Genomic DNA, 24,653 nt, shown 5'->3' on the forward strand with positions numbered 1-24,653 from the left:
TCCAGGATACAGCTCCCAGCATGAGCGACACAGAAGACAGGTGATTTCTGCATTTCCAACTGAGGTACGTGGTTCATCTCACTGGGGTGTGTCAGACACTGGGTGCAGGACAGTGGGTGCTGCCCACCGAGCGAGAGCTGAAGCAGGGCGAGGCATTGCCTCACCCAGGAATTGCAGGGGGGTAAGGGAATTCCCTTTCCTAGTCAAGGGAAACCGTGACACATAGCACCTGGAAAATCGGGGCACTCCCACCCCAATACTGTGCTTTTCCAAGGGTCTAAGCAAATGGCACACCAGGAGATTATATCCCGTGCCTGGCTCAGAGGGTCCCACCCCCATGGAGCCTCCCTCATTGCTAACACAGCAGTCTGAGATCTAACTGCAAGGTGGCCTTTGCTGAGGCTTGAGTAGGTAAATAAAGTGGCTGGGAAGTTCAAACTGGGTGGAGTGCATGGCAGCTCAAGGAGGCCTGCCTGCTCCTGTAGACTCCACTTCTGGGGACAGGGCATAGCTAAACAAAAGGCAGCAGAAACCTCTGCAGATTTAAATGTCCCTGTCTGACAGCTTTGAAGAGAGTAGTGGTTCTCCCAGCATGGAGTTTGAGATCTGAGAACGGACAGACTGCTTCCTCAAGTGGGTCCCTGACCCCCGAGTACCCTAACTGCGAAGAACACCCCAGTAGGGGCAGACTGACACCTCACATGGCCGGGTACCCCTCTGAGATGAAGCTTCCAGAGGAACGATCAGGCAGCAACATTTGCTGTTTAGCAATATTCACACTTCTGTAGCCTCTGCTGCTGATATCCAGGCAAACAGGGTCTGAAGTGGACCGCCAGCAAATGCCAATAGACCTGCAGCTGAGGGTCCTGACTGTTAGAAGGAAAACTAACAAACATAAAGGACATCCCCACCAAAACCCCATCTGTACGTCACCATCATCAAAGACCAAAGGTAGATAAAACCACAAAGTTGGGGAAAAAAACAGAGCAGAAAAGCTGAAAATTCTAAAAATCAGAGTGCCTTTCCCCTTCCAAAGGAATGCAACTCCTCACCAGCAATGGGACAAAGCTGGAAGGAGAATGACTTTGACAATTTGAGACAAGAAGGCTTTAGACCATCAAACTTCTCTGAACTAAAGGGGGAAGTTCGAACCCATCGCAAAGAAGCTAAAAACCTTGAAAAAAGATTAGATGAATGGCTAACTAGAATAACCAATATAGAGAAGTCCTTAAATGACCTGATAGAGCTGAAAACCATGGCACGAGAACTACGTGACAAATGCACAGCTTCAGTAACCGATTCGATCAATTGGAAGAAAGGGTATCAGTGATTGAAGATCAAATGAATGAAATGAAGCGAGAAGAGAAGTTTAGAGAAAAAATGAGTAAAAAGAAATGAACAAAGCCTCCAAGAAATATGGGACTATGTGAAAAGATCAAATCTACATTTGATTGGTGTACCTGAAAGTGACAGGGAGAATGAAACCAAGTTGGAAAACACTCCACAGGATATTATCCAGGAGAATTTCCCCAACCTAGCAAGACAGGCCAATATTCAAATTCAGGAAATACAGAGAATGCCACAAAGATACTCCTCGAGAAGAGCAACTCCAAGACACATTATTGTCAGATTCACATAAGTCGAAATGAAGGAAAAAATGATAAGGGCAGCCAGAGAGAAAGGTCGGGTTACCCACAAAAGGAAGTCCATCAGACTAACAGTGGATACCTCGGCAGAAACTCTACAACCCAGAAGAGAGTGGGGGCTGATATTCAACATTCTTAAAGAAAAGAATTTTCAACCCAGAATTTCATATCCAGCCAAACTAAGTTTCATAAGTGAAGGAGAAATAAAATCCTTTACAGACAAGCAAATGCTGAGAGATTTTTCACCACCAGACCTACCCTACAAGAACCCCTGAAGGAAGCACTAAATATGGAAAGGAACAACAGGTACCAGCCACTGCAAAAACATGCCAAAATGTAAAGACCATCGATGCTAGGAAGAAATGGCATCAACTAACGAGCAAAATAACCAGCTAACATCATAATGACATGATCAAATTCACACATAACAATATTAACCTTAAATGTAAACTGGCTAAATGCTCCAATTAAAAGACACAGACTGGCAAATTGGATAAAGAGTCAAGACCCATCAATGTGCTGTATTCAGGAGACCCATCTCATGTGCAGGGACAAACATAGGCTCAAAATGAAGGGATGGAGGAAGATCTACCAAGCAAATGGAAAACAAAAAAAGGCAGGGGTTGCAATCCTAGTCTCTGATAAAACAGACTTTAAACCAACAAACATCAAAAGAGACAAAAAGGCCATTACATAATAGTAAAGGGATCAATTCAACGGGAAGAGTTAACAATCCTAAATTTATATGCACCCAATACAGGAGCACCCAGATTCATAAAGCAAGTCCTTAGAGACTACAAAGAGACTTAGACTCCCACATAATGATAATGGGAGACGTTAACACCCCACTGTCAACATTAGACAGATCAACGAGACAGAAAGTTAACAAGGATATCCAGGAATTGAACTCAACTCTGCACCAAGCAGACTTAATAGACATCTATAGAACTCTCCACCCAAAATCAATAGAATACACATTATTCTCAGCACCACATTGCACTTATTCCAAAACTGACTACACAGTCGGAAGTAAAGCACTCTTCAGCAAATGTAAAAGAACAGAAATTATAACAAACTGTCTCTCAGACCACAGTGCAATCAAACTAGAACTCAGGATTAAGAAACTCACTCACAACCTCTCAACTACATGGAAACTGAACAACCTGCTCCTGAATGACTACTGGGTACATAACGAAATGAAGGCAGAAATAAAGATGTTCTTTGAAACCAATGAGAACAAAGATACAACATACCAGAATCTCTGGGACACATTTAAAGCAGTGTGTAGAGGGAAATGTATAGCACTAAATGCCCACAAGAGAATGCAGGAAAGATCTAAAATTGACACCCTAACATCACAATTAAAAGAACTAGAGAAGCAAGAGCAAACACATACAAAAGCTAGCAGAAGGTAAGAAATAACTAAGATCAGAGCAGAACTGAAGGAGGTAGAGACACAAAAAGTCCTTCAAAAAATCAATGAATCCAGGAGCTGGTTTTTTGAAAAGATCAACAAAATTGATAGACCGCTAGCGAGACTAGTAAAGAAGAAAAGAGAGAAGAATCAAATAGATGCAATAAAAAATGATAAAGGGGATATTACCACCAACACCACAGAAATACAAACTACCATCAGAGAATACTATAAACACCACTACACAAATAAACTAGAAAATCTAGAAGAAATGGATACATTCCTGGACATATACACTCTCCCAAGACTAAACTAGGAAGAAGTTGAAACCTTGAATAGATCAATAACAGGCTCCAAAATTGAGGCAATAATTAACCAAAAAAAGTCCAGGACCAGACAGATTCACAGCCAAATTTTACCAGAGGTACAAGGAGGAGCTGGTAACATTCCTTCTAAAACTACTCCAATAAATAGAAAAAGAGGGAATCTTCCCTAACTCATTTTATGAAGCCAACATCATCCTGATACCAAAGCCTGGCAGAGACACAACAAAAAAAGAGAATTTTAGACCAATATCCCTGATGAACATCAATGCAAAAATCCTCAACAAAATACTGGCAAACCGAATCCAGCGGCACATCAAAAAGCTTATCCATCATGATCAAGTGGGCTTCATCCCTGGGATGCAAGGCTGGTTCAACATATGCAAATCAATAAATGTAATCCAGCATATAAACAGAACCAAAGACAAAAACGACACGATTATCTCAATAGATGCAGAAAAGGTCTCTTACAAAATTCAACAGTCCTTAATGCTGAAAACTTCAATAAGTTCAGTATTGATGGAATGTCTCTCAAAATAATAAGAGCTATTTATGACAAACCCACAGCCAATATCATACTGAATGGGGAAAAACTGGAAGCATTCCCTTTGAAAACTGGCACACGACAGGGATGCCCTCTCTCACCACTCCTATTCCACATAGTGTTGGAAGTTCTGGCCAGGGCAATCAGGCAGGAGAAAGAAATAAAGGATATTCAGTTAGGAAAAGAGGAAGTCAAATTGTCCCTGTTTGCAGATGACATGATTGTATGTTTAGAAAACCCTATAGTCTCAGCCCAAAATCTCCTTCAGTTGATCAGCAACTTCACCAAAGTCTCAGGATAAAAAATCAATGTGAAAAAATCACAAGCATTCTTATACACCAATAATAGACAAACAGCCAAATCATGAGTGAATTCCCATTCACAATTGCTTCAAAGAGATTAAAACACCTAGGAATCCAACTTACAAGGGATGTGAAGGACCTCTTCAAGGAGAACTATAAACCACTGCTCAGTGAAATAAAAGAGGACACAAACAAATGGCAGAACATTACAGGCTCATAGACAGGAAGAATCAAGATAGTGAAAATGGCCGTACTGCTCAAGGTAATTTATAGATTCAATGCCATCCCCATTAAGCTACCAATGAGTTTCTTCACAGAATTGGAAAAACGTACTTTAAAGTTCATATGGAACCAAAAAAAGAGCCTGCATTGCCAAGACAATCCTAAGCCAAAAGAACAAAGCTGGAGGCATCATGCTACCTGACTTTAAACTATACTACAAGGCTACAGTAACCAAAACAGCATGGTACTGGTACCAAAACAGAGATACAGACCAAAGGAACAGAACAGAGCCCTTACAAATAGTATCACAGATCTACAACCATCTGATCTTTGACAAACCTGACAAAAACAAGAAATGGGGAAAGGATTCCCTATTTAATAAATGGTGCTGGGAAAACTGGCTAGCCATATGTAGAAAGCTAAAACTGGATCCCTTCCTTATACCTTATATGAAAATTATTTCAAGATGGATTAGAGACTTAAATGTTAGATGTCAAACCATAAAAACCCTAGAAGAAAACCTAGGCAATACCATTCAGGACATAGGCATGGGCAAGGACTTCATGTTTAAAACACCAAAAACAATGACAACAAAAGCCAAAATTGACAAATGGGATCTAATTAAACTAAAGAGTTTCTGCACAGCAAAAGAAACTACCATCAGAGTGAACAGGCAACCTACAGAATGGGAGAAAATTTTTGCAATCTACTCATCTGACAAAGGGCTAATATCCAGAACCTACAAATACCTCAAACAAATTTACAAGAAAAAAACGAACAACTCCATCAAAAACTGGGCAAAGGATATGAACAGACATTTCTCAGAAGAAGACATGCATACAGCCAACAGACACATGAAAAAATGCTCGTCATCACTGGCCATCAGAGAAATGCAAATCAAAACCACAATGAGATACCATCTCACACCAGTTAGAATGGCAATCTTTAAAAAGTCAGGAAACAACAGGTGCTGGAGAGGATATGGAGAAATAGGAACACCTTTACACTGTTGGTGGGACTGTAAACTAGTTCAACTATTGTGGAAGACAGTGTGGTGATTCCTCAAGGATCTAGAACTAGAAAGACCATTTGACCCAGACATCCCATTACTGGGGATATACCCAAAGGATTATAAATCATGCTACTATAAAGACACATGCACACATATGTTTATTGCAGCACTATTCACAATAGCAAAGACTTGGAACCAACCCAAGTGTCCATCAATGATAGACTGGATTAAGAAAATGTGGCACATATACACCATGGAATGCTATGTAGCCACAAAAAAAGGATTAGTTCATATCCTTTGTAGGGACATGGGATGCAGCTGGAAACCATCATTCTGAGCAAACTATCTCAAGGACAGAAAACCAAACACTGCATGTTCTCACTCATCGTGGGAATTGAACAATGAGAACACTTGGATGCAGGAAGGGGAACATCACACACCAAGGCCTGTCATGGGGTGGGGGGAGAGGGGAGGGATAGCATTAGGAGATATACCTAATGTAAATGACGAGTTAATGGGTGCAGCACACCAACATGGCACATGTATACATATGTATCAAACCTGCATGTTGTGCACATGTACCCTAGAACTTAAAGTATAATAAAAAAATAAAAATAAAAACAAAGCAATAGATGAAACATTGGGTGATTAAGGCAAAAAAAAATATTTTTTTCTCCCATTCTTGATTGGAACATGCACAAATATAAGAGCATTAGGTGGACTCTGACTCAGTATCTGAATGGTTATCTTTAGAGTCTGCTGTTAGTCTAGACATCTTTTTATCTAAGAGTCACTAATTGTTCAAATATTTATCAATAAAGTATTCATCCTGAACTTGCCAGATACACCAAAAAATATACCACGTGGCTTTACTGTCTGGAAAGTTTGGTTAATAAGTGGCTAAGAAGAGAACTGACCATGCTATGTCTGAGGTAGCTGGGAGTGGATGCACGTGATGTTCTTACTTCCTCTATCTCATTGTCATTAAACACATGAGGGCATCAGCTACATTCCACTGTGACTTGATGAAAGGAATCACCTCATGGGAGGTTTCTAACATGAAAGGCCAGTAAACAATAATTTTAGAAAGTAGAAATATGTTTCACTAGAGGCTTCTGAAAGCTTTAGAAACCAAGAGCTGAAGTTATTACAAATTCTTCCCATCATTGGGAAGATCTGTTTTTGCCACAGGATAAATGAGCCTAAAATTTGATCTTCCCATAGCAAATATGCCCACAAAATACTGTGTTCTGAGGAGATTGTACTAAAAAGAGAAAGTGGCTGTGCTGAACACAATAGGGTTTGTGTAACAAATGCTAGTATTCCAATCTATTTAGCCATTCCCCAACTTGAGGTATGGAGCCAAATGGCATAGGGCTTTGAAGGAAGGGATGTTTGGGCTGGTGTGCTTTGAGAGAGAGAGAACTGTCGTGCAAATTGTGCTGGTCTGAAAGTATCCAGTGAAGACAGCCTGGTCCAAAGGAAATTGCAGGAACTTTGGATTAGGCAGGCCCAACACCGCCATTGACCTGATCTCTGGTATTAAAGTTATTTGAGCTCTAAGACCCTCAGTTTTCTATTCTATAAAATGAGATTAATATAATCTACCTTACAGATTTTTATGAGGAGTAACACAGTTGAAATAGTAACATATAGGAATCTCATAGTGCCTCAACAAAGTTTATTTCCTTTCCATGAAAACTTTTATATTTAAAAATCAGAATCAACTGTTCAACAAAGGTGCTGTATATGGACGAGCAACATAGAAAACGTCAGCAAAATTATTGAGGAAAATTGTTTAATATTTAAAGACCATCTTTACATGTATCTGCTATTCAGGGAAAATTATTTCTTAAAAACAAACATTGAAATTACTTGACGTAAAGTTTCAGAAACACATATAAATTAAATGTATCCATATTCTCATTAATTTCCAATGTCCGGGGCTTTATGAAACTATTCACACATGTTAATCACTTCTCCATACCAAAAGGAGCCCAGGCGCATCTTTAGCTTTGAGTTGAAATACAGAGGAATCAAAATTGTAGAATATAGGAATAATTTACTCCTGAGCAATTTGACCTCTTAGTGCTCTCACAGTCAGTTCTCAAGTGGATTTTCAAACCTTACTGAAGGAAGTTACAATTTGTTTTGCAAAGCAATAATATGAAAATGGAAATAAAGACATAAAAGCAAGAAAAAACATTCTGAATATTACCCAAAAATAATTTTTGAGAATACAGTATTTCTTATATTAGTCATCTTGAAAATTGTCCATCAATTATTACCCAACTAAATACTAATGACTTTGAGACTTCAGAGGAAATCAAAGCCTGATAGCTTCATGTTCTCCGCAAGAGATGGTAAGTAACAAAAACAAAAGCGATCACTCTTGTTTGTTTATTGTCTCATGCTTCTAGATGGACTACATTGTAGTACACGGTTTCAGTTAATCTTACAAGACATGCAGAATTCTGAATCTTTTCATTCAGCCAAGAAATATTCTCTGAATACCTACTATGTGCCAGGTTCACAACAGTGAGTGAAACCAGACATAATTCTTGTACCCTTTAAGCTTGTCATAGTGAAGAGAAACACGATTAAATAATCATTCAAATTAATACCTAATTTAAACAAGTAACAAGGGTGCAGAGTGCCCTGAGGAAAATAGTATCAGGGACCCCAATTTAGACTGGCAGGGGTGGGATGGAGGTGTTTAGTTCCAGATATTCTCTCTGAGGAGATCACTATTTCACTGGCATCTAAAACACTAGACAGAGTGTAAAAGCTGACATAGAGACGGGCCGGGCGCGGCGGCTCACGCCTGTAATCCCACCCCTTTGGGAGGCCGAGTCGGGCGGATCACGAGGTCAGGAGATCAAGACCATCCTGGCTAACACGGTGAAACCCCGACTCTACTAAAAAATACAAAAAATTAGCCGGGCGTAGTGGCGGGTGCCTGCAATCCCAGCTACTCGGGAGGCTGAGGCAGGAGAATGGCGTAAACCCGGGAGGCAGAGCTTACAGTGAGCGAGATCGCGCCACCGCACTCCAGCATGGGCGACAGAGCGACAGAGAGAGACTTTGTCTCAAAAAAAAAAAAAAAAAAAAAAAAAAAAAAAAAAAAAGAATACATAGAGATAAGGGGAAGAGGAGGAAGAAAGAGTAGGGAGGAGGAAACAATTCCAGAGGGAAAACACTGGATACATATGAGTTACTGATATGACTCTTAAGGATACGTGGGCAAAGGTAAATGCATGTCAGACAATGATCAACTTACATTGTTATAAACATTTTTTGGGTCTTCTTAAATTATCTTTTCTTTTTCAGCATTAGAGAAAAAACTGTATTAATCAAATGACAACCTTTTTTCAGCAGGCTCAAATTAAGCAAAACTCTATAGAATATACATCAGTTTTAGTGATGTCCTATCAAAAAGCAGAATGAATTATAATTGTGATAATATTTTAGCATATTATCAGATATCCACCTGCAGGAATTCCCATGTGTAGTGACAATATATTTTTTAAAATTATTTTGTTTTTTATTTCAATAGGTTTTTGGGGAACAGGTGGTGTTTGGTTGCATGAATAATTTCTTTAGCGGTGGTTTCTTATAAACATTTCTATATTAGTGTCCTATGGTGCTGTAACAAATTACCACTAATATGCATTTACAATTTAGTGTCGTTAAACAATATAAATATATTATCTCATGATGCGGAAGGTCAGAAATATAAATCACATTATTGGGGAGGACTATGTTCCTTCTGGAGGCTTGGGGGGAAAATTGATTTTCTTGCTTTTTCCAGTGTCTAGAAGCCACCAACATTCCTTAGCTTGTGACATCTTCCTCCATCTTTGAATCCAGCAGCTTAGCTTCTCTCTTCTCTGATCTCCTTATAAAATCTTTCATAATCACATTGGGCCTACTCAAATAATCTAGGAAATTCTCCCCATTACATGATGCTTAACTTGATCACATCTGCGAAAGTCCCTTTTCTATGTAAGGTAATGTATTCATGTTCCAGGAATTAGGACATGGGCATCTTGAGGGGCCATTTTTCAGCCTGCCATGATCTCTGTATTCTCAACTGTTTTAAGTAGCTTCTGATTCGTCTCTTAGAGACTATGTAATCATGTAGGGTAGTGTTCTTAACAATAGCCTGATGTACAACTCTTTATAGACATGAATACAAATATGATATTTTTAAAAACTATCTGACATAAAAGTACATGGACAAATTATGACCAATTATTTTTAAAATTTTACTTAGTTAATGAATGCAAAAGAAAAGTTTTAATACAATGTCACATTGAAAAGGACTTAAGATTCTTGGGATAAGGTCAGGAGCCAATACAAATTTTGAAAGCAGCTTGAGACTTTCAGAGACATGTAAAAGGAAACTCAGAAAGAAGACCTGTGAATTAAAAAGGAAAATTTCCCAAGGTAAAACTTAAAGAAATGAAGGACTAACTGTAGATCACAGTAGAAGTCTATATACCAGAAACTACTTGCCTCCTTTAGTCGTCTGTATAACATTACTGCCCTGTTTTTTTAAAAAAAAGACTTTAAGGGCACCCCACTATCTAGATAACAGCATGTGGCTTTTGCATGAATTCTTCTTTAAGCAGTTGCTATTGTGCATATAATATGACAAGCAAACACTAAATCACTTGCACGAATGACCTGGCCAATAAGTGACAAAACCAGGAACAGAACCAGGTTACTCTCAGAAATGAGCTCTGAGCTTTTTCCACTCTCTCAGGGCTTCTTCTTAGGAAGTGAGGGGTACAATATTATATAACCTTGAAGAGATCACAAAGGCAGATAACAGGCGAAGTTGTGGTTTAACTTGCTGGGTAGGAAAATCAGCCTGAAAAGCTTTACATTAATTTCTAATTCATCTTGTTTACTAATTAGCCATCCATGCCACCAGAAGAACTGGTCAGACCAGTTTGAAATAATGTAGCTGATACTTCTGCCTAGTTAAAATCATTCTGGGCAACTAGATGAACACAAAACCTCTATTGATAGCATCTGTATAGATTTAAGGTATTTCTCCATATTAAAGGTACATTTTACTCTGAATTAATTTGTTAATGTATTAAAAATAATAAATAGTGACTGTTTTGACTTAGAATATAAATCATTTTGACTATGAAGATATAACCTAAATATGGGTAAATACCCCAAAAAATTGGAAAGGGAAAAATTGTTTTGATTTATTGACTTCTCAGTAATTTCACTGATTTTCATTAAAATTGAGAATCAGCTTTGCTAAGATTCAAGTTGAGACAAAGTCAACTAGAGAAAGAAGTTAGTTAAGCTTCATAAATATTGCACCTCGCCTAGTTAAATACTTGTACTTTATGCTTCTGAGAAATAATAATTATTTTCTTCAAGGTGACTTCTGAAAGGTGATTACTTTTCCATCAAATTTAAAGATAAATGAGATATTAACTAGAGAATTTAAATAATATATCCTTATTGAATTATTTTATTTATGGCCTTAGTTAATATTGCCAATGAACAATATTTCTAGCTGGCAAATATTTTACGAGATGGTATATAGAAACAGTACATATAAGAATATGCAATGAATTGATTTTTTGTTAAATTAGGACTGTTTTAGTATTTGACATGGCATGGAATACCAACTTGTAGTAAGACCCTGTTCAGCCTGGCAAGAAGATACATTGTGTCTTCTTGTATCTTGTGTCTAAGATCACATTCCCTCCACTGTGCCAATTACAAACTCCATGACCATATATAACAGCACAATGTCTCTAACAAGCTAAATAAGCATATGCAGAAAGAAAAGTGTTTTGGTTTGTTAAAAGAACTCTCCAACACACTGCCGGTTAAAAAAAAAAAAAAAAAAAAAAAAGCCTATGACTTTCACGATGGGCAGAGGGGTGTATTCAAATTTCATTTAATATTTTGCTTTCCACAAATTGGGATTGACCTTTTCTGGTTTATGACAGCATTTTTTGCTCGGGTCTTTATCAGAGGCCTGGAACCACTGGGGTGATAGATCAGCTGTCATCCATCCGTTCCTCAGAATGTCTTTGTATTAAACTAATGGTCCAGCAGAGCAGCCCGTCTGACAGGCAGGTTATTTATTTGCAATCTGGTAAAAGAACTGACAACTTCATTGTTTTAATTGTTCATTTTTCATCGGTTGATGCATTAGCTCACCCGGATCTTTATGCCTCAGTCAGAGAATAAATACATGGGAGTCACGACACCAGAATGACTGGGTCCCTCTTAAAGTTCAAGAAGCTGCAGATAGCCTCAGTGCTAGCTGTGATTACCAGCAGCCAATGTGCATTTGGGGACTTTTTTGGGCTTATCTCTGCTCTGCATCTCTTTCCTCTCTTTCAGGAAGACCTATGATGTCAGCTACTGATCTGATTGTTTCTTGAAACAATGTTCCTGGTTCTCACAGCCAATTAAAGGAGAAAGACTGGAGTGGGCTGAGAGTCTCCACAGCTCAGTGAGGGTGGGGACCTGACAGACAGTCATAGAAGTAGAGGCCTAGAGTCCTCACATATCATGATATCATGGAGAATAGATTTAGCTCAGGCCACTGTCTCTCAGAATCACTGGCAAGCTTTTTGCTAAAAGTGCATGGCCTGGCCTCCCCTGGTGATTCTAATTTAGTGACTCTCTGGTGGAAATTGTATATGTATACATATATATGTGTCTCTGTGTGTGTGTGTGTATATACACATACACTATACACTATATATACATATATAGCATATATATGTACATACACATACATATACACATACACACTGTGTGTGTATATATATACACATATACTATATATACTAGATGACTAATTAGGAAGCATAGTTTTATATATATATACACACACACACACACATATAAAATTATGTTTCCTAGTCATCCAATAATGTCCAATAGACAATTTTTATTAGCCATAAATATAAATGTATATTTATGTTAAATATAAATTTAATGTATACATATTTTTGAATCCTCTAATTTAACTGTTAGTTGAGAACCACTGATCTGGAGTCTAGACCAGCACCCTCAATGTATGGATATAAGATATGTAATAGATTGAATCACCGAATCAAGGACATAGCTAATTAGTAGCAAAGCTAGAACTAGAACCCAGGCATCTGGACCTTCGGGACAATGCGCTTTTTATTCTCAACATCAGATACTATTCTCCAGAAACAACTGAGACACTGGTTCTATCAATGGTTTTTGCACATGCTAATGTATCAAGGCACAATAAGGAGGTCTCCATTTGCTTTCAAAGCTCATCTCAAAAGTTGGCCTTTAGAAAGCAGAGGACAACTCAACAGTTCAATTACAACCATGGAGGGGGTTCCTGTGAAACTACTGGTACCCAAATTTTATTACTACTTTACTGCTTTCCTTCACATTAAAATTGAGAACACTTCTAGGAGGGAGGCAACATTTTAGTGCTCTCAATGCATCTGACACCTCACATAGAGCCTAAAATATTGAAGGCACTCAATCAATGCTTGGAGGAGAGAGAAAGGAAAGAAGAAAGAAAGAAAAGAAGGGAGGCAAGCGGGCAAGCAGGCAAACTTCTCTAATACAATATACATGATCGTGTAAAAAGCTTGTTCTATAAAAAGTCAGAACACTGGCTCCCTGTATGCTGTGTTTATACATTCATTTGATTATTAAACAATTATTCAATATTTACTATGGATCACGATCCTGTACTTGGCACTGATGACATAAAATTGAATAAAATTAGTGTTTGCGGCCGGGCGCGGTGGCTCACTCCTGTAATCCCAGCACTTGGGAGGCTGAGATGGTGGATCACCTGAAGTAAGGAGTTCAAGATCAGTCTGGCCAACATGGAAAAACCCTGTCTCTACTAAAAATACAAAGATTAGTCAGGCATGGTGGTGGGCACCTGTAATCCCAGCTACTTGGGAGCACTGAGGCAGGGGAATCACTGGAACCTGGGAGGTGGAGTATGCAGTGAGCTGAGATGGTGCCATTGCACTCCTGCCCCCAGCAAGAGAGAGAGACTCTGTGTCAACAGACTGATTCAGGAAGATATGTGAAAAATTAACACAGAATAATCTGACAAGTGCTACTAACAGAGACTTGTAAAAAGGATGAAAGCATCCTAAATAATAGTCAACCCCATCAGGAGGGAATTAGGGTGTCCTTACATGGTAGCATTAGAATTGGGGCTAGAAGAGTGAGTAAAAATTCACCAGTCAGAAGAAATAGTGTAAATAAGTAAAGTATTTTATTGAAAGTGATAATTACATTTGCTTCATGGCTACAGGACAGGGTTTAGGGACACGTTTGATGTTGGAGAGTTGTGTGGCTCCTTAAAAGTGACGAGTTTTTAACACCTTGCTGAAAGCTTAATCTTAGGCACGTAGGTGGCCATAGGAATGTCATGATCAGACTGATGACAAAGTGCATATTGGATTGGAGGATGGTAGCCCAATTGGGGCCATTGCTGGCATTCCAGCAAGAGATAACATGAAGCAGAACCAGAGATCTGGAAAAGAATGGGGACAGAAGCTATGCCAAAAGATCTTTTTGAGGTGTTACGGAAAGTACCGATGACAGATTGTGTAAAAAACCAGAGGAGAGGCTCTATCTGTTCCTAAATATTTATTCCATTATTTGTTGTCATTGTTTATTCTTGCCATATGACCTCTCTCTTCTAAAATGGTCTAAGATTCTCACATTCCAGTTATGAATAGATTAAACAATATTAAGACACTGACTTTAGAAGGCTACAGCAAATAGTCACGTCTGAATCAACATGCGGACTTCCTTATGTTTATAAAAACAGGCTTTTTCAGCTTGCCTTTTTAGTAGCACTGACTAGAGAAGGTACAAGACAGAGCAGAGGCATTGTAAGAGATACAGATTGTGGACGTTCCAGGGGCTGAAGGCTGGGAAGCAACATGAGCATGTGAATCAGAAAAGAGGGATGGTCCTAAGGCAATGGCTCTAGGACAGGTCCTGAAAATAAGCTCTACCTGGTTCATTCCTTTTAGGCTTGCTTTCTGAGTATATGCTCATCTAGGAAACAATTCCTAAGGAAATGTTCATAGTGTTTCAGTGCTGAATTCAAAGTGATAATGTTCCTTTTTGCAATGGGCACCTTATGTACTATTGTTAGCATGGCATCCCCAAGGGCACTGATGACAGTTGCTGTCTCATTTGTGAAATTTGCTGGTTGCTATACTCCAAATGTGTGGATAGTGCCCATAAATACCTAGCAACAGTTTCCCCTATCAGTGCTCCCGACAAAAACTGAACAATGAATCTAAATTCTGAAACATTAAAATTTTAATATAATGCTAATAGATTATATGAATACTCCTGGAAGATATATACCCATCCAGTAAAACCAAGGGTTAATTTATTCATGTATGTTTTCCATTTTTTCTTGTATTTTGTCCAGCTGCTAAAAGGTAAAAATAAGTAGCATGGTCAAAATACCTGTGGTGAGGATACTAACCTTCAGCAAATTTTCAGAATGCATGAACTCAAGGGAGGAAGGGGTAAAAGAGAAATTTGCAGAAATAAAAGGTAAAAATGATGAGATATCAGTTTAACAAAGTAATGCCATGGAGACTAGAGGAAAGGATCACAATGAAAATAGTTGACATTTTCTGAGTATCTACTATGTGTCAGGTATTGTTCTAAACTCTCTGCCTGTATTATCTCATTTGATGACCAAAACAACCACTTGAGGGAACAACTATTACTATTTTCATTTTACAGAGGAAAGTAAGGAAACTAATGTGAAGTCATTGGTCTAAAGTTTATATAGTTGGAGTCAGCATTCTTACTCCTGATAAGATACTGTGTCCCAGAAATTACTACAAATACACTAACAGAAGACTATGAACATACCATATTGATTTATGGGCACTTGCAGAAGGATCTATGACCCATGTCCTTACTTCATTTCAAAGAATCAGTATAGTTCAGTGAGAAGAGGTCTGGAAGAATTGCTGAGTTACTGATTCTTGCCTGTGTTACCCTAAAAATGTTACCTCGTCTCTGAGGACCATATTGCCCCATTTAGTTTTAAAATTAAAATATTTTTGAAATAAAAATGATCAGTAAAGCATCACTAATAACAGGAATCTGGTACAATCTACTCATTGTGTGTATATAACAAGTTGGTCCTGCTATATGTAAAACCATAGTAACTGACAAGTTAGATTAGATTCTATAGTTTTCTTTTCTATGAAACAGTTAGACATGAAGTTTGAAATGCTATGTGACTAGTAATGACTTTCTTCAAGATATGTGGAATTTAAAGGACAGGAGTTGTACACAAAAAAAGGAATACCCATGTTCAATGCCCTGAGTTAGTGGATTGCAGCAATCATACTTGAGGCAAGAATTCTCCTTCAAAATGGTAATGAAAGTGTTAGCAATATCCACTTAGAACTCAAACAGGCTAGGTAATGAGCAATATGGTAATTAGACAAGAAGGGGCCAGGAAGAGGAGGTGCTTACTTAGTAGGAAAGAAGCTCTCGAATCCAAAATACCTGTTTGTGATTCAACTCAAGAATCTTAATGCTCCCTGAAATGTATATGCAAGAATACATTTAGAATACTTATAGAATATGGGAGGTAAAAGCAGCATAGTTAATAGTAACTATCTCCTCTTTTCAGAGTTGCTACCAGAGAGAGGCACTTGCTTTTATACTATGATCCTGGAATGTTAATTTTGAGTATCCATATAAAACAAATCTTTAATAAAAAGATTTATTTATATCATCATGAAGGTCAACTGAAAGTCAACAAACAATAATTCAATATAGTAACGAAATTTCTTTATCAGAGACCAGCTCAAATTCTGACCTGCGCAGGTTCTGTTTGGCCATTTGAGTATTATCCCCTCTTTATCACTATGGATAAATAAATGGAAAAAAATAGAACTAGAAAAGTACCAGTTAACGTTATTTTGTATGATGCAATACAATCAAATAACCATAGGAGAGTAAGTAGATTCTTGTCAGTTCAAATCATAGAATCATGTTTTCAGGTCATGGCTTGTGAAAACATATGCCCTTTTCTTGACACTGGTATTTGAAAGAAAGATACAAATATTCACATATAAGTGTCTAATAAAGATTCATTCAATTTGCAAACATTAATTCAATGCTTAATATGCCACAAGTACTAAGGTTATGTGGGAAAAGCTCAAAGTTGACTAGATGTTAGGGGTTTCTTTATTTCAGTCACTTCTTTGTCTGAATTCCTTACGAATAAGAACAAGATGCTTGAGGCAATTGGCCCCTAACTTTTATGAATTGTTCATCTCAACTTCAGCTACTTTAACTGCCAACTCTTCAAAATAAACTCCAATTCAATTAGTAATAAAATATTATAACTCTCAATGAAGCTCTCTCCCTTCCTAGTGGCAGTTTACTTGGTCTAAAGTAAGAGATTGAAATGAACTATGTACTTCATTTTATCACTCTCTTTTTACATATTGTCTTGAATAAGTCACATTCTTTCTTAATAATTGGAAAGCATTATCGTTTGTGTCCTGGGAATGACTAGAGAAGCTTTTAATATTATTAAGTCTGGATCAAATCAATCCAGTGTAACTTGGGCATGGGACTAATGTTCCCTTCTTACCAATTATTCACAACTATATTGGTGGCCTTGTTAGAAAATCCTCGCCATCTATGATCAGAGGTTGCAGAAACAGGCCACTGCTATACATTTTGCTGACAACCTTTGAACCAAGCTGCCAAGTCAAAGCTTACCGTACAATCTTAAAATCCAAATGATGATTCATTGTTTGCAAACAGAGAGACAGATTACCATTGTTAACTTGACCTGAGCCTCTAACTCTGAGTCAAAAATGCTTAAAGACCTGGGCATCTTAACGGGAGCAAGACATAAATCAAATTACCTTCAACACCACAAAGCAATGAATGGTTGGCATCTTACAAACTGCAAAGTGCAGTGGGTTTTCCTTGGAAGATGAAGTTGAAACTGATGACAAAAGACCCCATTACTTAATTGAGTTTAATAAAATATGAAGGAACAAACTTTGCCATAGGTTCAAATAGTTTGATGAATAAATAGGGTCATTCTGAGAACTTGCTAACTGCATAGTTCTTGGGGACAAAGTTTTTCTGATTATGAGTGAAACAACAAAAGGGAAACTATCCGGAAACGTAAGTAATATTGTCTCAACTTCCTTGCTGCAACCAAAAGAAATTAGTTATTTATATTTTGTAGTGGGTTTACTTGCAAGATTTAGATGAAGATAAGGGGGGAGGGAGCAAAAAGGTTGCTAACAGGGAGACAAGGGGAAAGAATCTGGTCTGCAAAAGACAAGCTTAATTTTGGTAAATGAAAGCAGTGCAGTGAAGTTGGTTAGGCAGGAGTTAAGGCCGGGCCAAACATGATCTTCAAATAAAAATTTTACAAGTATGTTAAATTTCATCATGTCATGAGTTAGACTACAATTTCCTTAAATGTTGGTTGAACTGAACTGAGGCAGTGTGGATCCACAACTGAGGAAAAGAAAGACTTGGAAGTTTCAATAATAACAGGTCATTATTGCTTTTGGTGTAAGATACCAACTCTGCTTTTTCCACTGAGTTTTAGCTAGAAACCAGAGGTAGAAACTAAAATGCATATATGATTTTTTGAAATGCTTATAAAATTCAGTTTTGGGGTTTCTTTTTACTTTTCCAATATTTGAGCAAAAGTTTATTAAATTGTTCATATTTATTGCATTCACTTCATTATATACTCAAATGAAGTATATTTGAGTATATAATGCTCAAGGCTGTAGGCTTTGTCTTAAATTTCTAAGACCATTTGCTATCCATAGAAGTCCCTGTATTCCTCTTGTAATGAATCCAGTTTTATTTTTATTGTTATTTATTTATTTATTTATTTTTTTGAGTTGGAGTCTTGCTCTTGTTACCCAGGCTGGAGTACAATGGCACCATCTGGGCTCACTGCAACCTCTGCCTCCTGGGTTCAAGCGATTCTCCTGCCTCAGCCTCCTGAGTAGCTGGGATTACAGGTACCTACCACCATGCCTGGCTAATTTTTGTATTTTTAGTAGAGATGGGTTTTTGCCATGTTGCCCAGGCTGGTCTCGAACTCCTGATCTCATGATCCACCTGCCTCAGCATCCAAATGTATTTCTATTTTTATTTTTTATTATTATTATTATTGTTTGAGACAGAGTTCCACTCTTATTGCCCAGGCTGGAGGGCAATGGCGCCATCTTGGCTCACTGCAACCTCTGCCTCCCGGGTTCAAGCAATTCTCCTGCCTCAGCCTCCCAAGTAGCTGGAATTACAGGCACGTGCCACCATGCCCGGCTAATTTTGTATTTTTAGTAGAGATAAGTTTTCTCCATGTTGGTCAGACTGCTCTCAAAGTCCTGACCTCAGGTGATCTGCCTGCCTTGGCCTCACGAAGTGCTGGGATTACAGGTGTGATAATCAAGTGTTTTAAGCCTCTGTTCAAAATGTGTGCAGCTCATGATGCTGCTGTAGAATCTTTATTTCCATGGGCATCCATTTGATCATAGCACTCAGATTGGAGGTGCTCCCAGACATTCAGTACTGCTCCAAATTCTTTAGAAATCACATTATGAAACCATAAAACTTCCAGCCTTGGAATAAAATCCAGTTTTTAAAACCAAACTAAATCAAAGTTAAATGTTGAAAAAGTTTAAGATCGTTAAAAGATAACACTGATTCCAATATTTTAGAAGGTTATATTTGTTATTTACTTTTCTGCTTCAGACCTGGGAGAGGGTAGGACTCTGTTATGAGTCTGGATGTGAATGATGATTCAATATTATTACTCTTGATGTCTCTATAAAAGCAATGGTTTTGTAAAACATTATTGAAAATTATTCTAGAAAAACATATTTTTTCTACACAAACAGCAAATAAGTCCTTCAGAAAGTTCTTCCCAAAATACTTTGTAATCCAAAGTTTCCAACCGAAGATGATATGTTCCAGAAACACTACAGATATTTCTCCTTTTAATAGTTTGCCAAAGGGTAAGCTCTTGTGAAATTTGAAGTGTTTAAACATTGGCACAAGCTAGTTATTTAGAAGCACATCAGCTTTTCTTTGTGCCTCTGGAGAATGCAACTTAATACAAAGTGGCATTCAAGCACACCTGAGGATGCTAACAGCATGCATATGCACCTAAGGATACTAGCAGGATACAAACACAATTAAGGATGCCAGTACATTCATGTACCTCTTATGTGACCTTATCAACCTGCTGTCAAAAGCACTGGTTGAAACATAAAAATGCCAATTTTTCATCTGATTATTTTGTCTAACCTAACTGGTCTGATTTTTTTCTTTTGAATTACTGAACTGATTAGCTACTCCATGGTATGAGGTAGAGGCTGTCGTTTAAAAGATTGGAACTAAACAACTTATTTCCCAAAATATCAACGTAAAGATGTTTTTAAAGTAGATATTTTGAAAGTTGACACTAGAATAGGATGTAAGAAACTTCTTATTTGAATGTATGTTCATTAACCGGAATTTTATTCGTTTTTAACTGCAGGAATTTATTGGATAATATGGGGGGAGTCGAAAACTACAAGTGTGACACCCCCATGTTCATGGGGTGGAACGGCTCTGTCTACTTTATTGCTGTCTTTGACTCCAACCCCAGTCAGGGAGGCACTGAGGACTCCCTCAGATAGACTGACAGTCACACACTTGATGACAATTCCAGCCACAAAAATCCATCTAAACAAGTTGAAAATGGAAAATAACAAATCAGCTTCTTTCTCTCTCTTTTTTCTTTAATACAGAACCTGTTTCTGTGTACTACTTTAGTATATGGCAAATTAACCAACTTTGTTTCTAGGCTTCTGGGCATATACTTTTCAGCCACTTGAAAACCTTTAATTTTTAAAAATAGTTTTGCCAATCATGTTTAAAAGCATTTGACCCTCTGTCAAATTATTCATTACACCTCTAACATGAAGCATGGAGAATTTTATGCACAATATCTGTTATGGAGAATATAGAACATAAGAAATATTCAGTCCAAAGGTTATTTTACACAACTGATAAGACATTACTGCACAGTTGGAGCTTTTAATCCAAAATCACATTTTTCAACACAAAAACTATAGCACAAGGATGAAATAAATTCAAGTTTATCTATACAAGTCTCTTTTCTTTCTGATTTGTATAAATGTATTTTTATTAAATTATTATTTTTTATAACAACATTCACACTCAGAAATTCATCCCATATACACAGCTCATTTCTCACAAACAAAAATCATATCCATGTAAATAACTAACTCATTTTTCCTGGTTCATATATATTTTCCTTTTGTAGCAATGCCATATTTTTAAGTTCACAAATTGGCGGCTAATGACAACAATCCCACTTCATTTCATCTCCTTTTTCTCAAATAATTTAATTAATAACTAAAAATGGAAATAGGACAATCTAAAAACTCAGAGATCGCAGAATAAGAAATGATTGAGGCCCGTAAGTTACACTGATTTTTATCTGGTTGGGGTAGGAGACAGGAAGGAGGGGGCTGTGTCTTCAGCACCAGCCAAAGTCTAACAAAATCCACATATCCACAAAAGCTGGAATGTGGATTTAGAACATACTATTCTAAAGCTTGAAGCATAAGTGACAAAAACAAAATAAAACAAAAACAATCAAATGAAACACCCAGAGAAAACACAAACCGTTACATAAAAACAAACAAAAACACAGTGCTACTCTAGTACCTCTAATACTTCTTCACCATCTTATTTTTCTACATCTGGAATTTTGCATTTACATAGAGCCAGAGATGGTCCATGAAAGCAGGCACAGAAACCACCTATGAAATATTCAGTACTTGAAAATACATCTCCTGCTCACCACTCCTTAAAGCATCCCCTTAAGAGAAGCTCTCCTTTGATGCACTCTCCACACCTCGGTAGACATATTCAACTAATATGAAAATTCAGAATATTTCACTCCCTGTAGAGATTGCTGAGACAAAACTAAACATAGTTAGGTGGCAGGGGAAAGGAGGAAAGAAGCACTCAGATGGGAAAAATATGGGGATGGTTGCAGCATCAGTAGACGTGTCTTGCCTGCTTTGCGCTTTTCCAAAACGGGCTTGTCACTTGATGGGATAGTTAGTTTTAGGTCATGTACAATATATATGGCTATCACTGAAATAACCAGGTTTTCCTCGAAGGAAAGTGAACAAAGCTGGTTCAGTAAACTAGCCAGCTTCTGTTGTAATTATTTTCAATCTGCTACTTCGGGTGTATATTTAACCTAGTAATAAAAATATTTTGTTAGGAAAAAAATACTTGACATTTCAATTCTGGGCATTTTGTTCTTTGCTAAAAACTGAGAGGAAAGGGTGGGTGTTGTAGTTTAGAATAAAAAGAAAAGAATGGGCAAATTGTGATAGACAATCTCTAAGGAGAAAGGAAAAAACAGGCTTGGAAGGTTAAGTAAAATTTAGATAAGACAATTCAAGTTTCTTTATTGAAGTTCTTTAATGCTCATAGTAACGAAGAATTAAAAAGAACATTGTCCAAACATTCAGTCTAATTTGTATGATAGAAATACTAATGTCTGACCACCTTATTTTATAGAGTTTTTATAATAAACAAAAATTTTCAAATGATATAAAATTATTGTAGCAACAACTAAGCGCTTACTTAGCTATAGCACTGGTTTTACTCTCACTAGTTTACGGAAGCCAGGTCAGTTTGCCCGAAGATGTCTTTTCTGGTCACTCTGCTTCCATCCTCTGATAAAATTTGTGAAACACATTTTTGAAAGTAAAAAAAAGAAATTAATAGGGACAGTTAAATAATTAATTGGAGTAAGTTATCACAGACCTAGAATTTTTTTTTAAACTACTGCCAAGATACTATTTTTTTCCTTTCATAGACTGGCAAAAGTTACAAGGTTTGACATACACAGTATTTGTCAGAGTCAGAGCTAAAGGTACTTTCGCACCTATATGGTGTGAGTGTAATTCAGTGAAACCTTCTTTTCTGAGGGGGATAGACATAGTTTTAAACAAATAAGCTCTATAATTATGCAGCTAGGGAATTTAACATACAGAGAAATTATATCTGTGCAAAGAAAAAAATGCAAGATTTTTAACTGCAGCATTGTTTTTAATAGCAAAAGACTAAAAACAATCTAAATATTTATAAGGGATTTATTAATGCATTTTAGGGACATACAAAATAATACTCTGAAACCATATACAAGAAAAGGCAGGTCTGTGTAGACTGATTATAGAAAGATGCCTACAATATATGGTTAGTCAATAAACAAAGAAGCAAAACATAAAATAAATCTTTAGTGAAATCACATTGTGCAAAAAATATATATATGATAAGCTTAAATGTGGAAAGAACTCCAGCACACTTTGAAGGTGGTTATGTTTGGAGGGGGAGAGGGAACCAGCAGGGAATCTTTCACTGTACACACTTATGCATCCATCATTTTTTCAAATTATTCTTTGAAAATATGTGATAATATCACATATTTATGATATGTATAAGATATATGAAACATCAAGTTTGAGGAGAAAATAATAGCATTTACTTTTTTTTTTTTGAGCTTGAATCCAAATTTAAAAGAATGAAGGAGCTATGGCCCTCTTGTGGCGAACTTCAGTACTGCACCTTTCTTAAAAGTCCCAATGTCTAAATTTATACGTAGAAACAACTGGAATTTTACATCATTTAATATGACAACATGTATAAAATTCAATGCCATTGAATGTAGTTCTTTCAAAATCTTGGAAACATCTTTGTACAATTCGAACTTACGATACATTTTCTGTGTGCAACACGATGGTACCTACATAGTTGCACTTCATGGCAAAGGTCTGAGCACGCCAGCTTGCTGTGAGAGTATATTTGCTAGCATACATGATTCAATTACAACAAATGCTGACCTCTAATAATTACAAAAGCTTGTTGCTAATTAAAAAAACAGTCGTTGCTTGTGCCAATCTCTACACTAAGATCTATGTAGACAGCTGTCAACTCGAAACTGAATCACTGTATGTGAATAATGAAGCTGCTTATTTTCATGGGCTAATCTAAAACATTTCTAACAAGAGAAAATATTTCAAAACTATATATGGCTATGTGAACCGCTGAATTCCCTCGGTCCGGTTGAAGGCGTGCAGAGTTTCCTGTCAACTTGTGCTCCGAAGCAGAACAGTCTCCGACCCGACCACTGTGGCTTGCTCCATAGTAACTATTGGCTACCTTGGAAATGTACCGTCTCTCATTGTAAAACTCCCCAAAGGGCAATTCAAATCACATTTAGAATTTCCTATTTACATTGCAATAGCCATGGCAGAAGTTTGAATGTCACAGTACAAATCTGGTACCAAATGCTGAACATGTTCAGCGGATTCAGTTTCAGCATTCACTTCGCATGAGCATATTTTCATCAAGTGAAAGAGGGAGGGAGTGTCATGGGATAAGATCATGATATGAGCTCTGGACTTAACTCTTTATCATCTTTAACAAGTAAACTAGTGTTTTCGCCTAGGCAAAAAAGAATTTACCAGACTAGATTACATAGTAACCCTGCCTTTTAAACTCTTATGCAGAAAAATCAAGTGAGAACAGACCACTAGTATTTTCAGTTAAATTTCATGTGTGATAAAGGGAAATTTGGTTAGGACAGCTTAGCAAATAGAGGCAACTTTCTTGAAGAGGCAATTATTTTCCTAGACAACTAATGAAGGTTGTTTATTATTTTGCTTTCTCAATAGGAAATACATTAGGACATCATTTTTATCTTTTAATTTTTTTAATATATGAATTTATAGAAGTAGATTTTTCAAAGTAAATAAACTGACATCATTTTCAGCAAACTTTGTTTTGTGTGCTTTGTTTTGCCTTTGAAAAATTCTAATAAATAATCTTCAAGAAGAAAATGTTATTCTAACTGAACACAGTCACACGCATGCATGGGATCTTAATCTCCAGATTCCTCAGTTCACCCAACTGAGGTGAACTTGAATGAGCCCATCTAGACAAAGCTGGAAGTTAAAACTGGCATTGAGTAATGCTATTTCATGTAAATGGCTAGGTGGTTGAATTCACCTCTGCCCAATTTTTCCTATTTCGGACGTGCACATTTA

Source organism: Chlorocebus sabaeus, chromosome 15, assembly GCF_047675955.1.
Source record: "Chlorocebus sabaeus isolate Y175 chromosome 15, mChlSab1.0.hap1, whole genome shotgun sequence".
Taxonomy (NCBI): domain Eukaryota; kingdom Metazoa; phylum Chordata; class Mammalia; order Primates; family Cercopithecidae; genus Chlorocebus; species Chlorocebus sabaeus.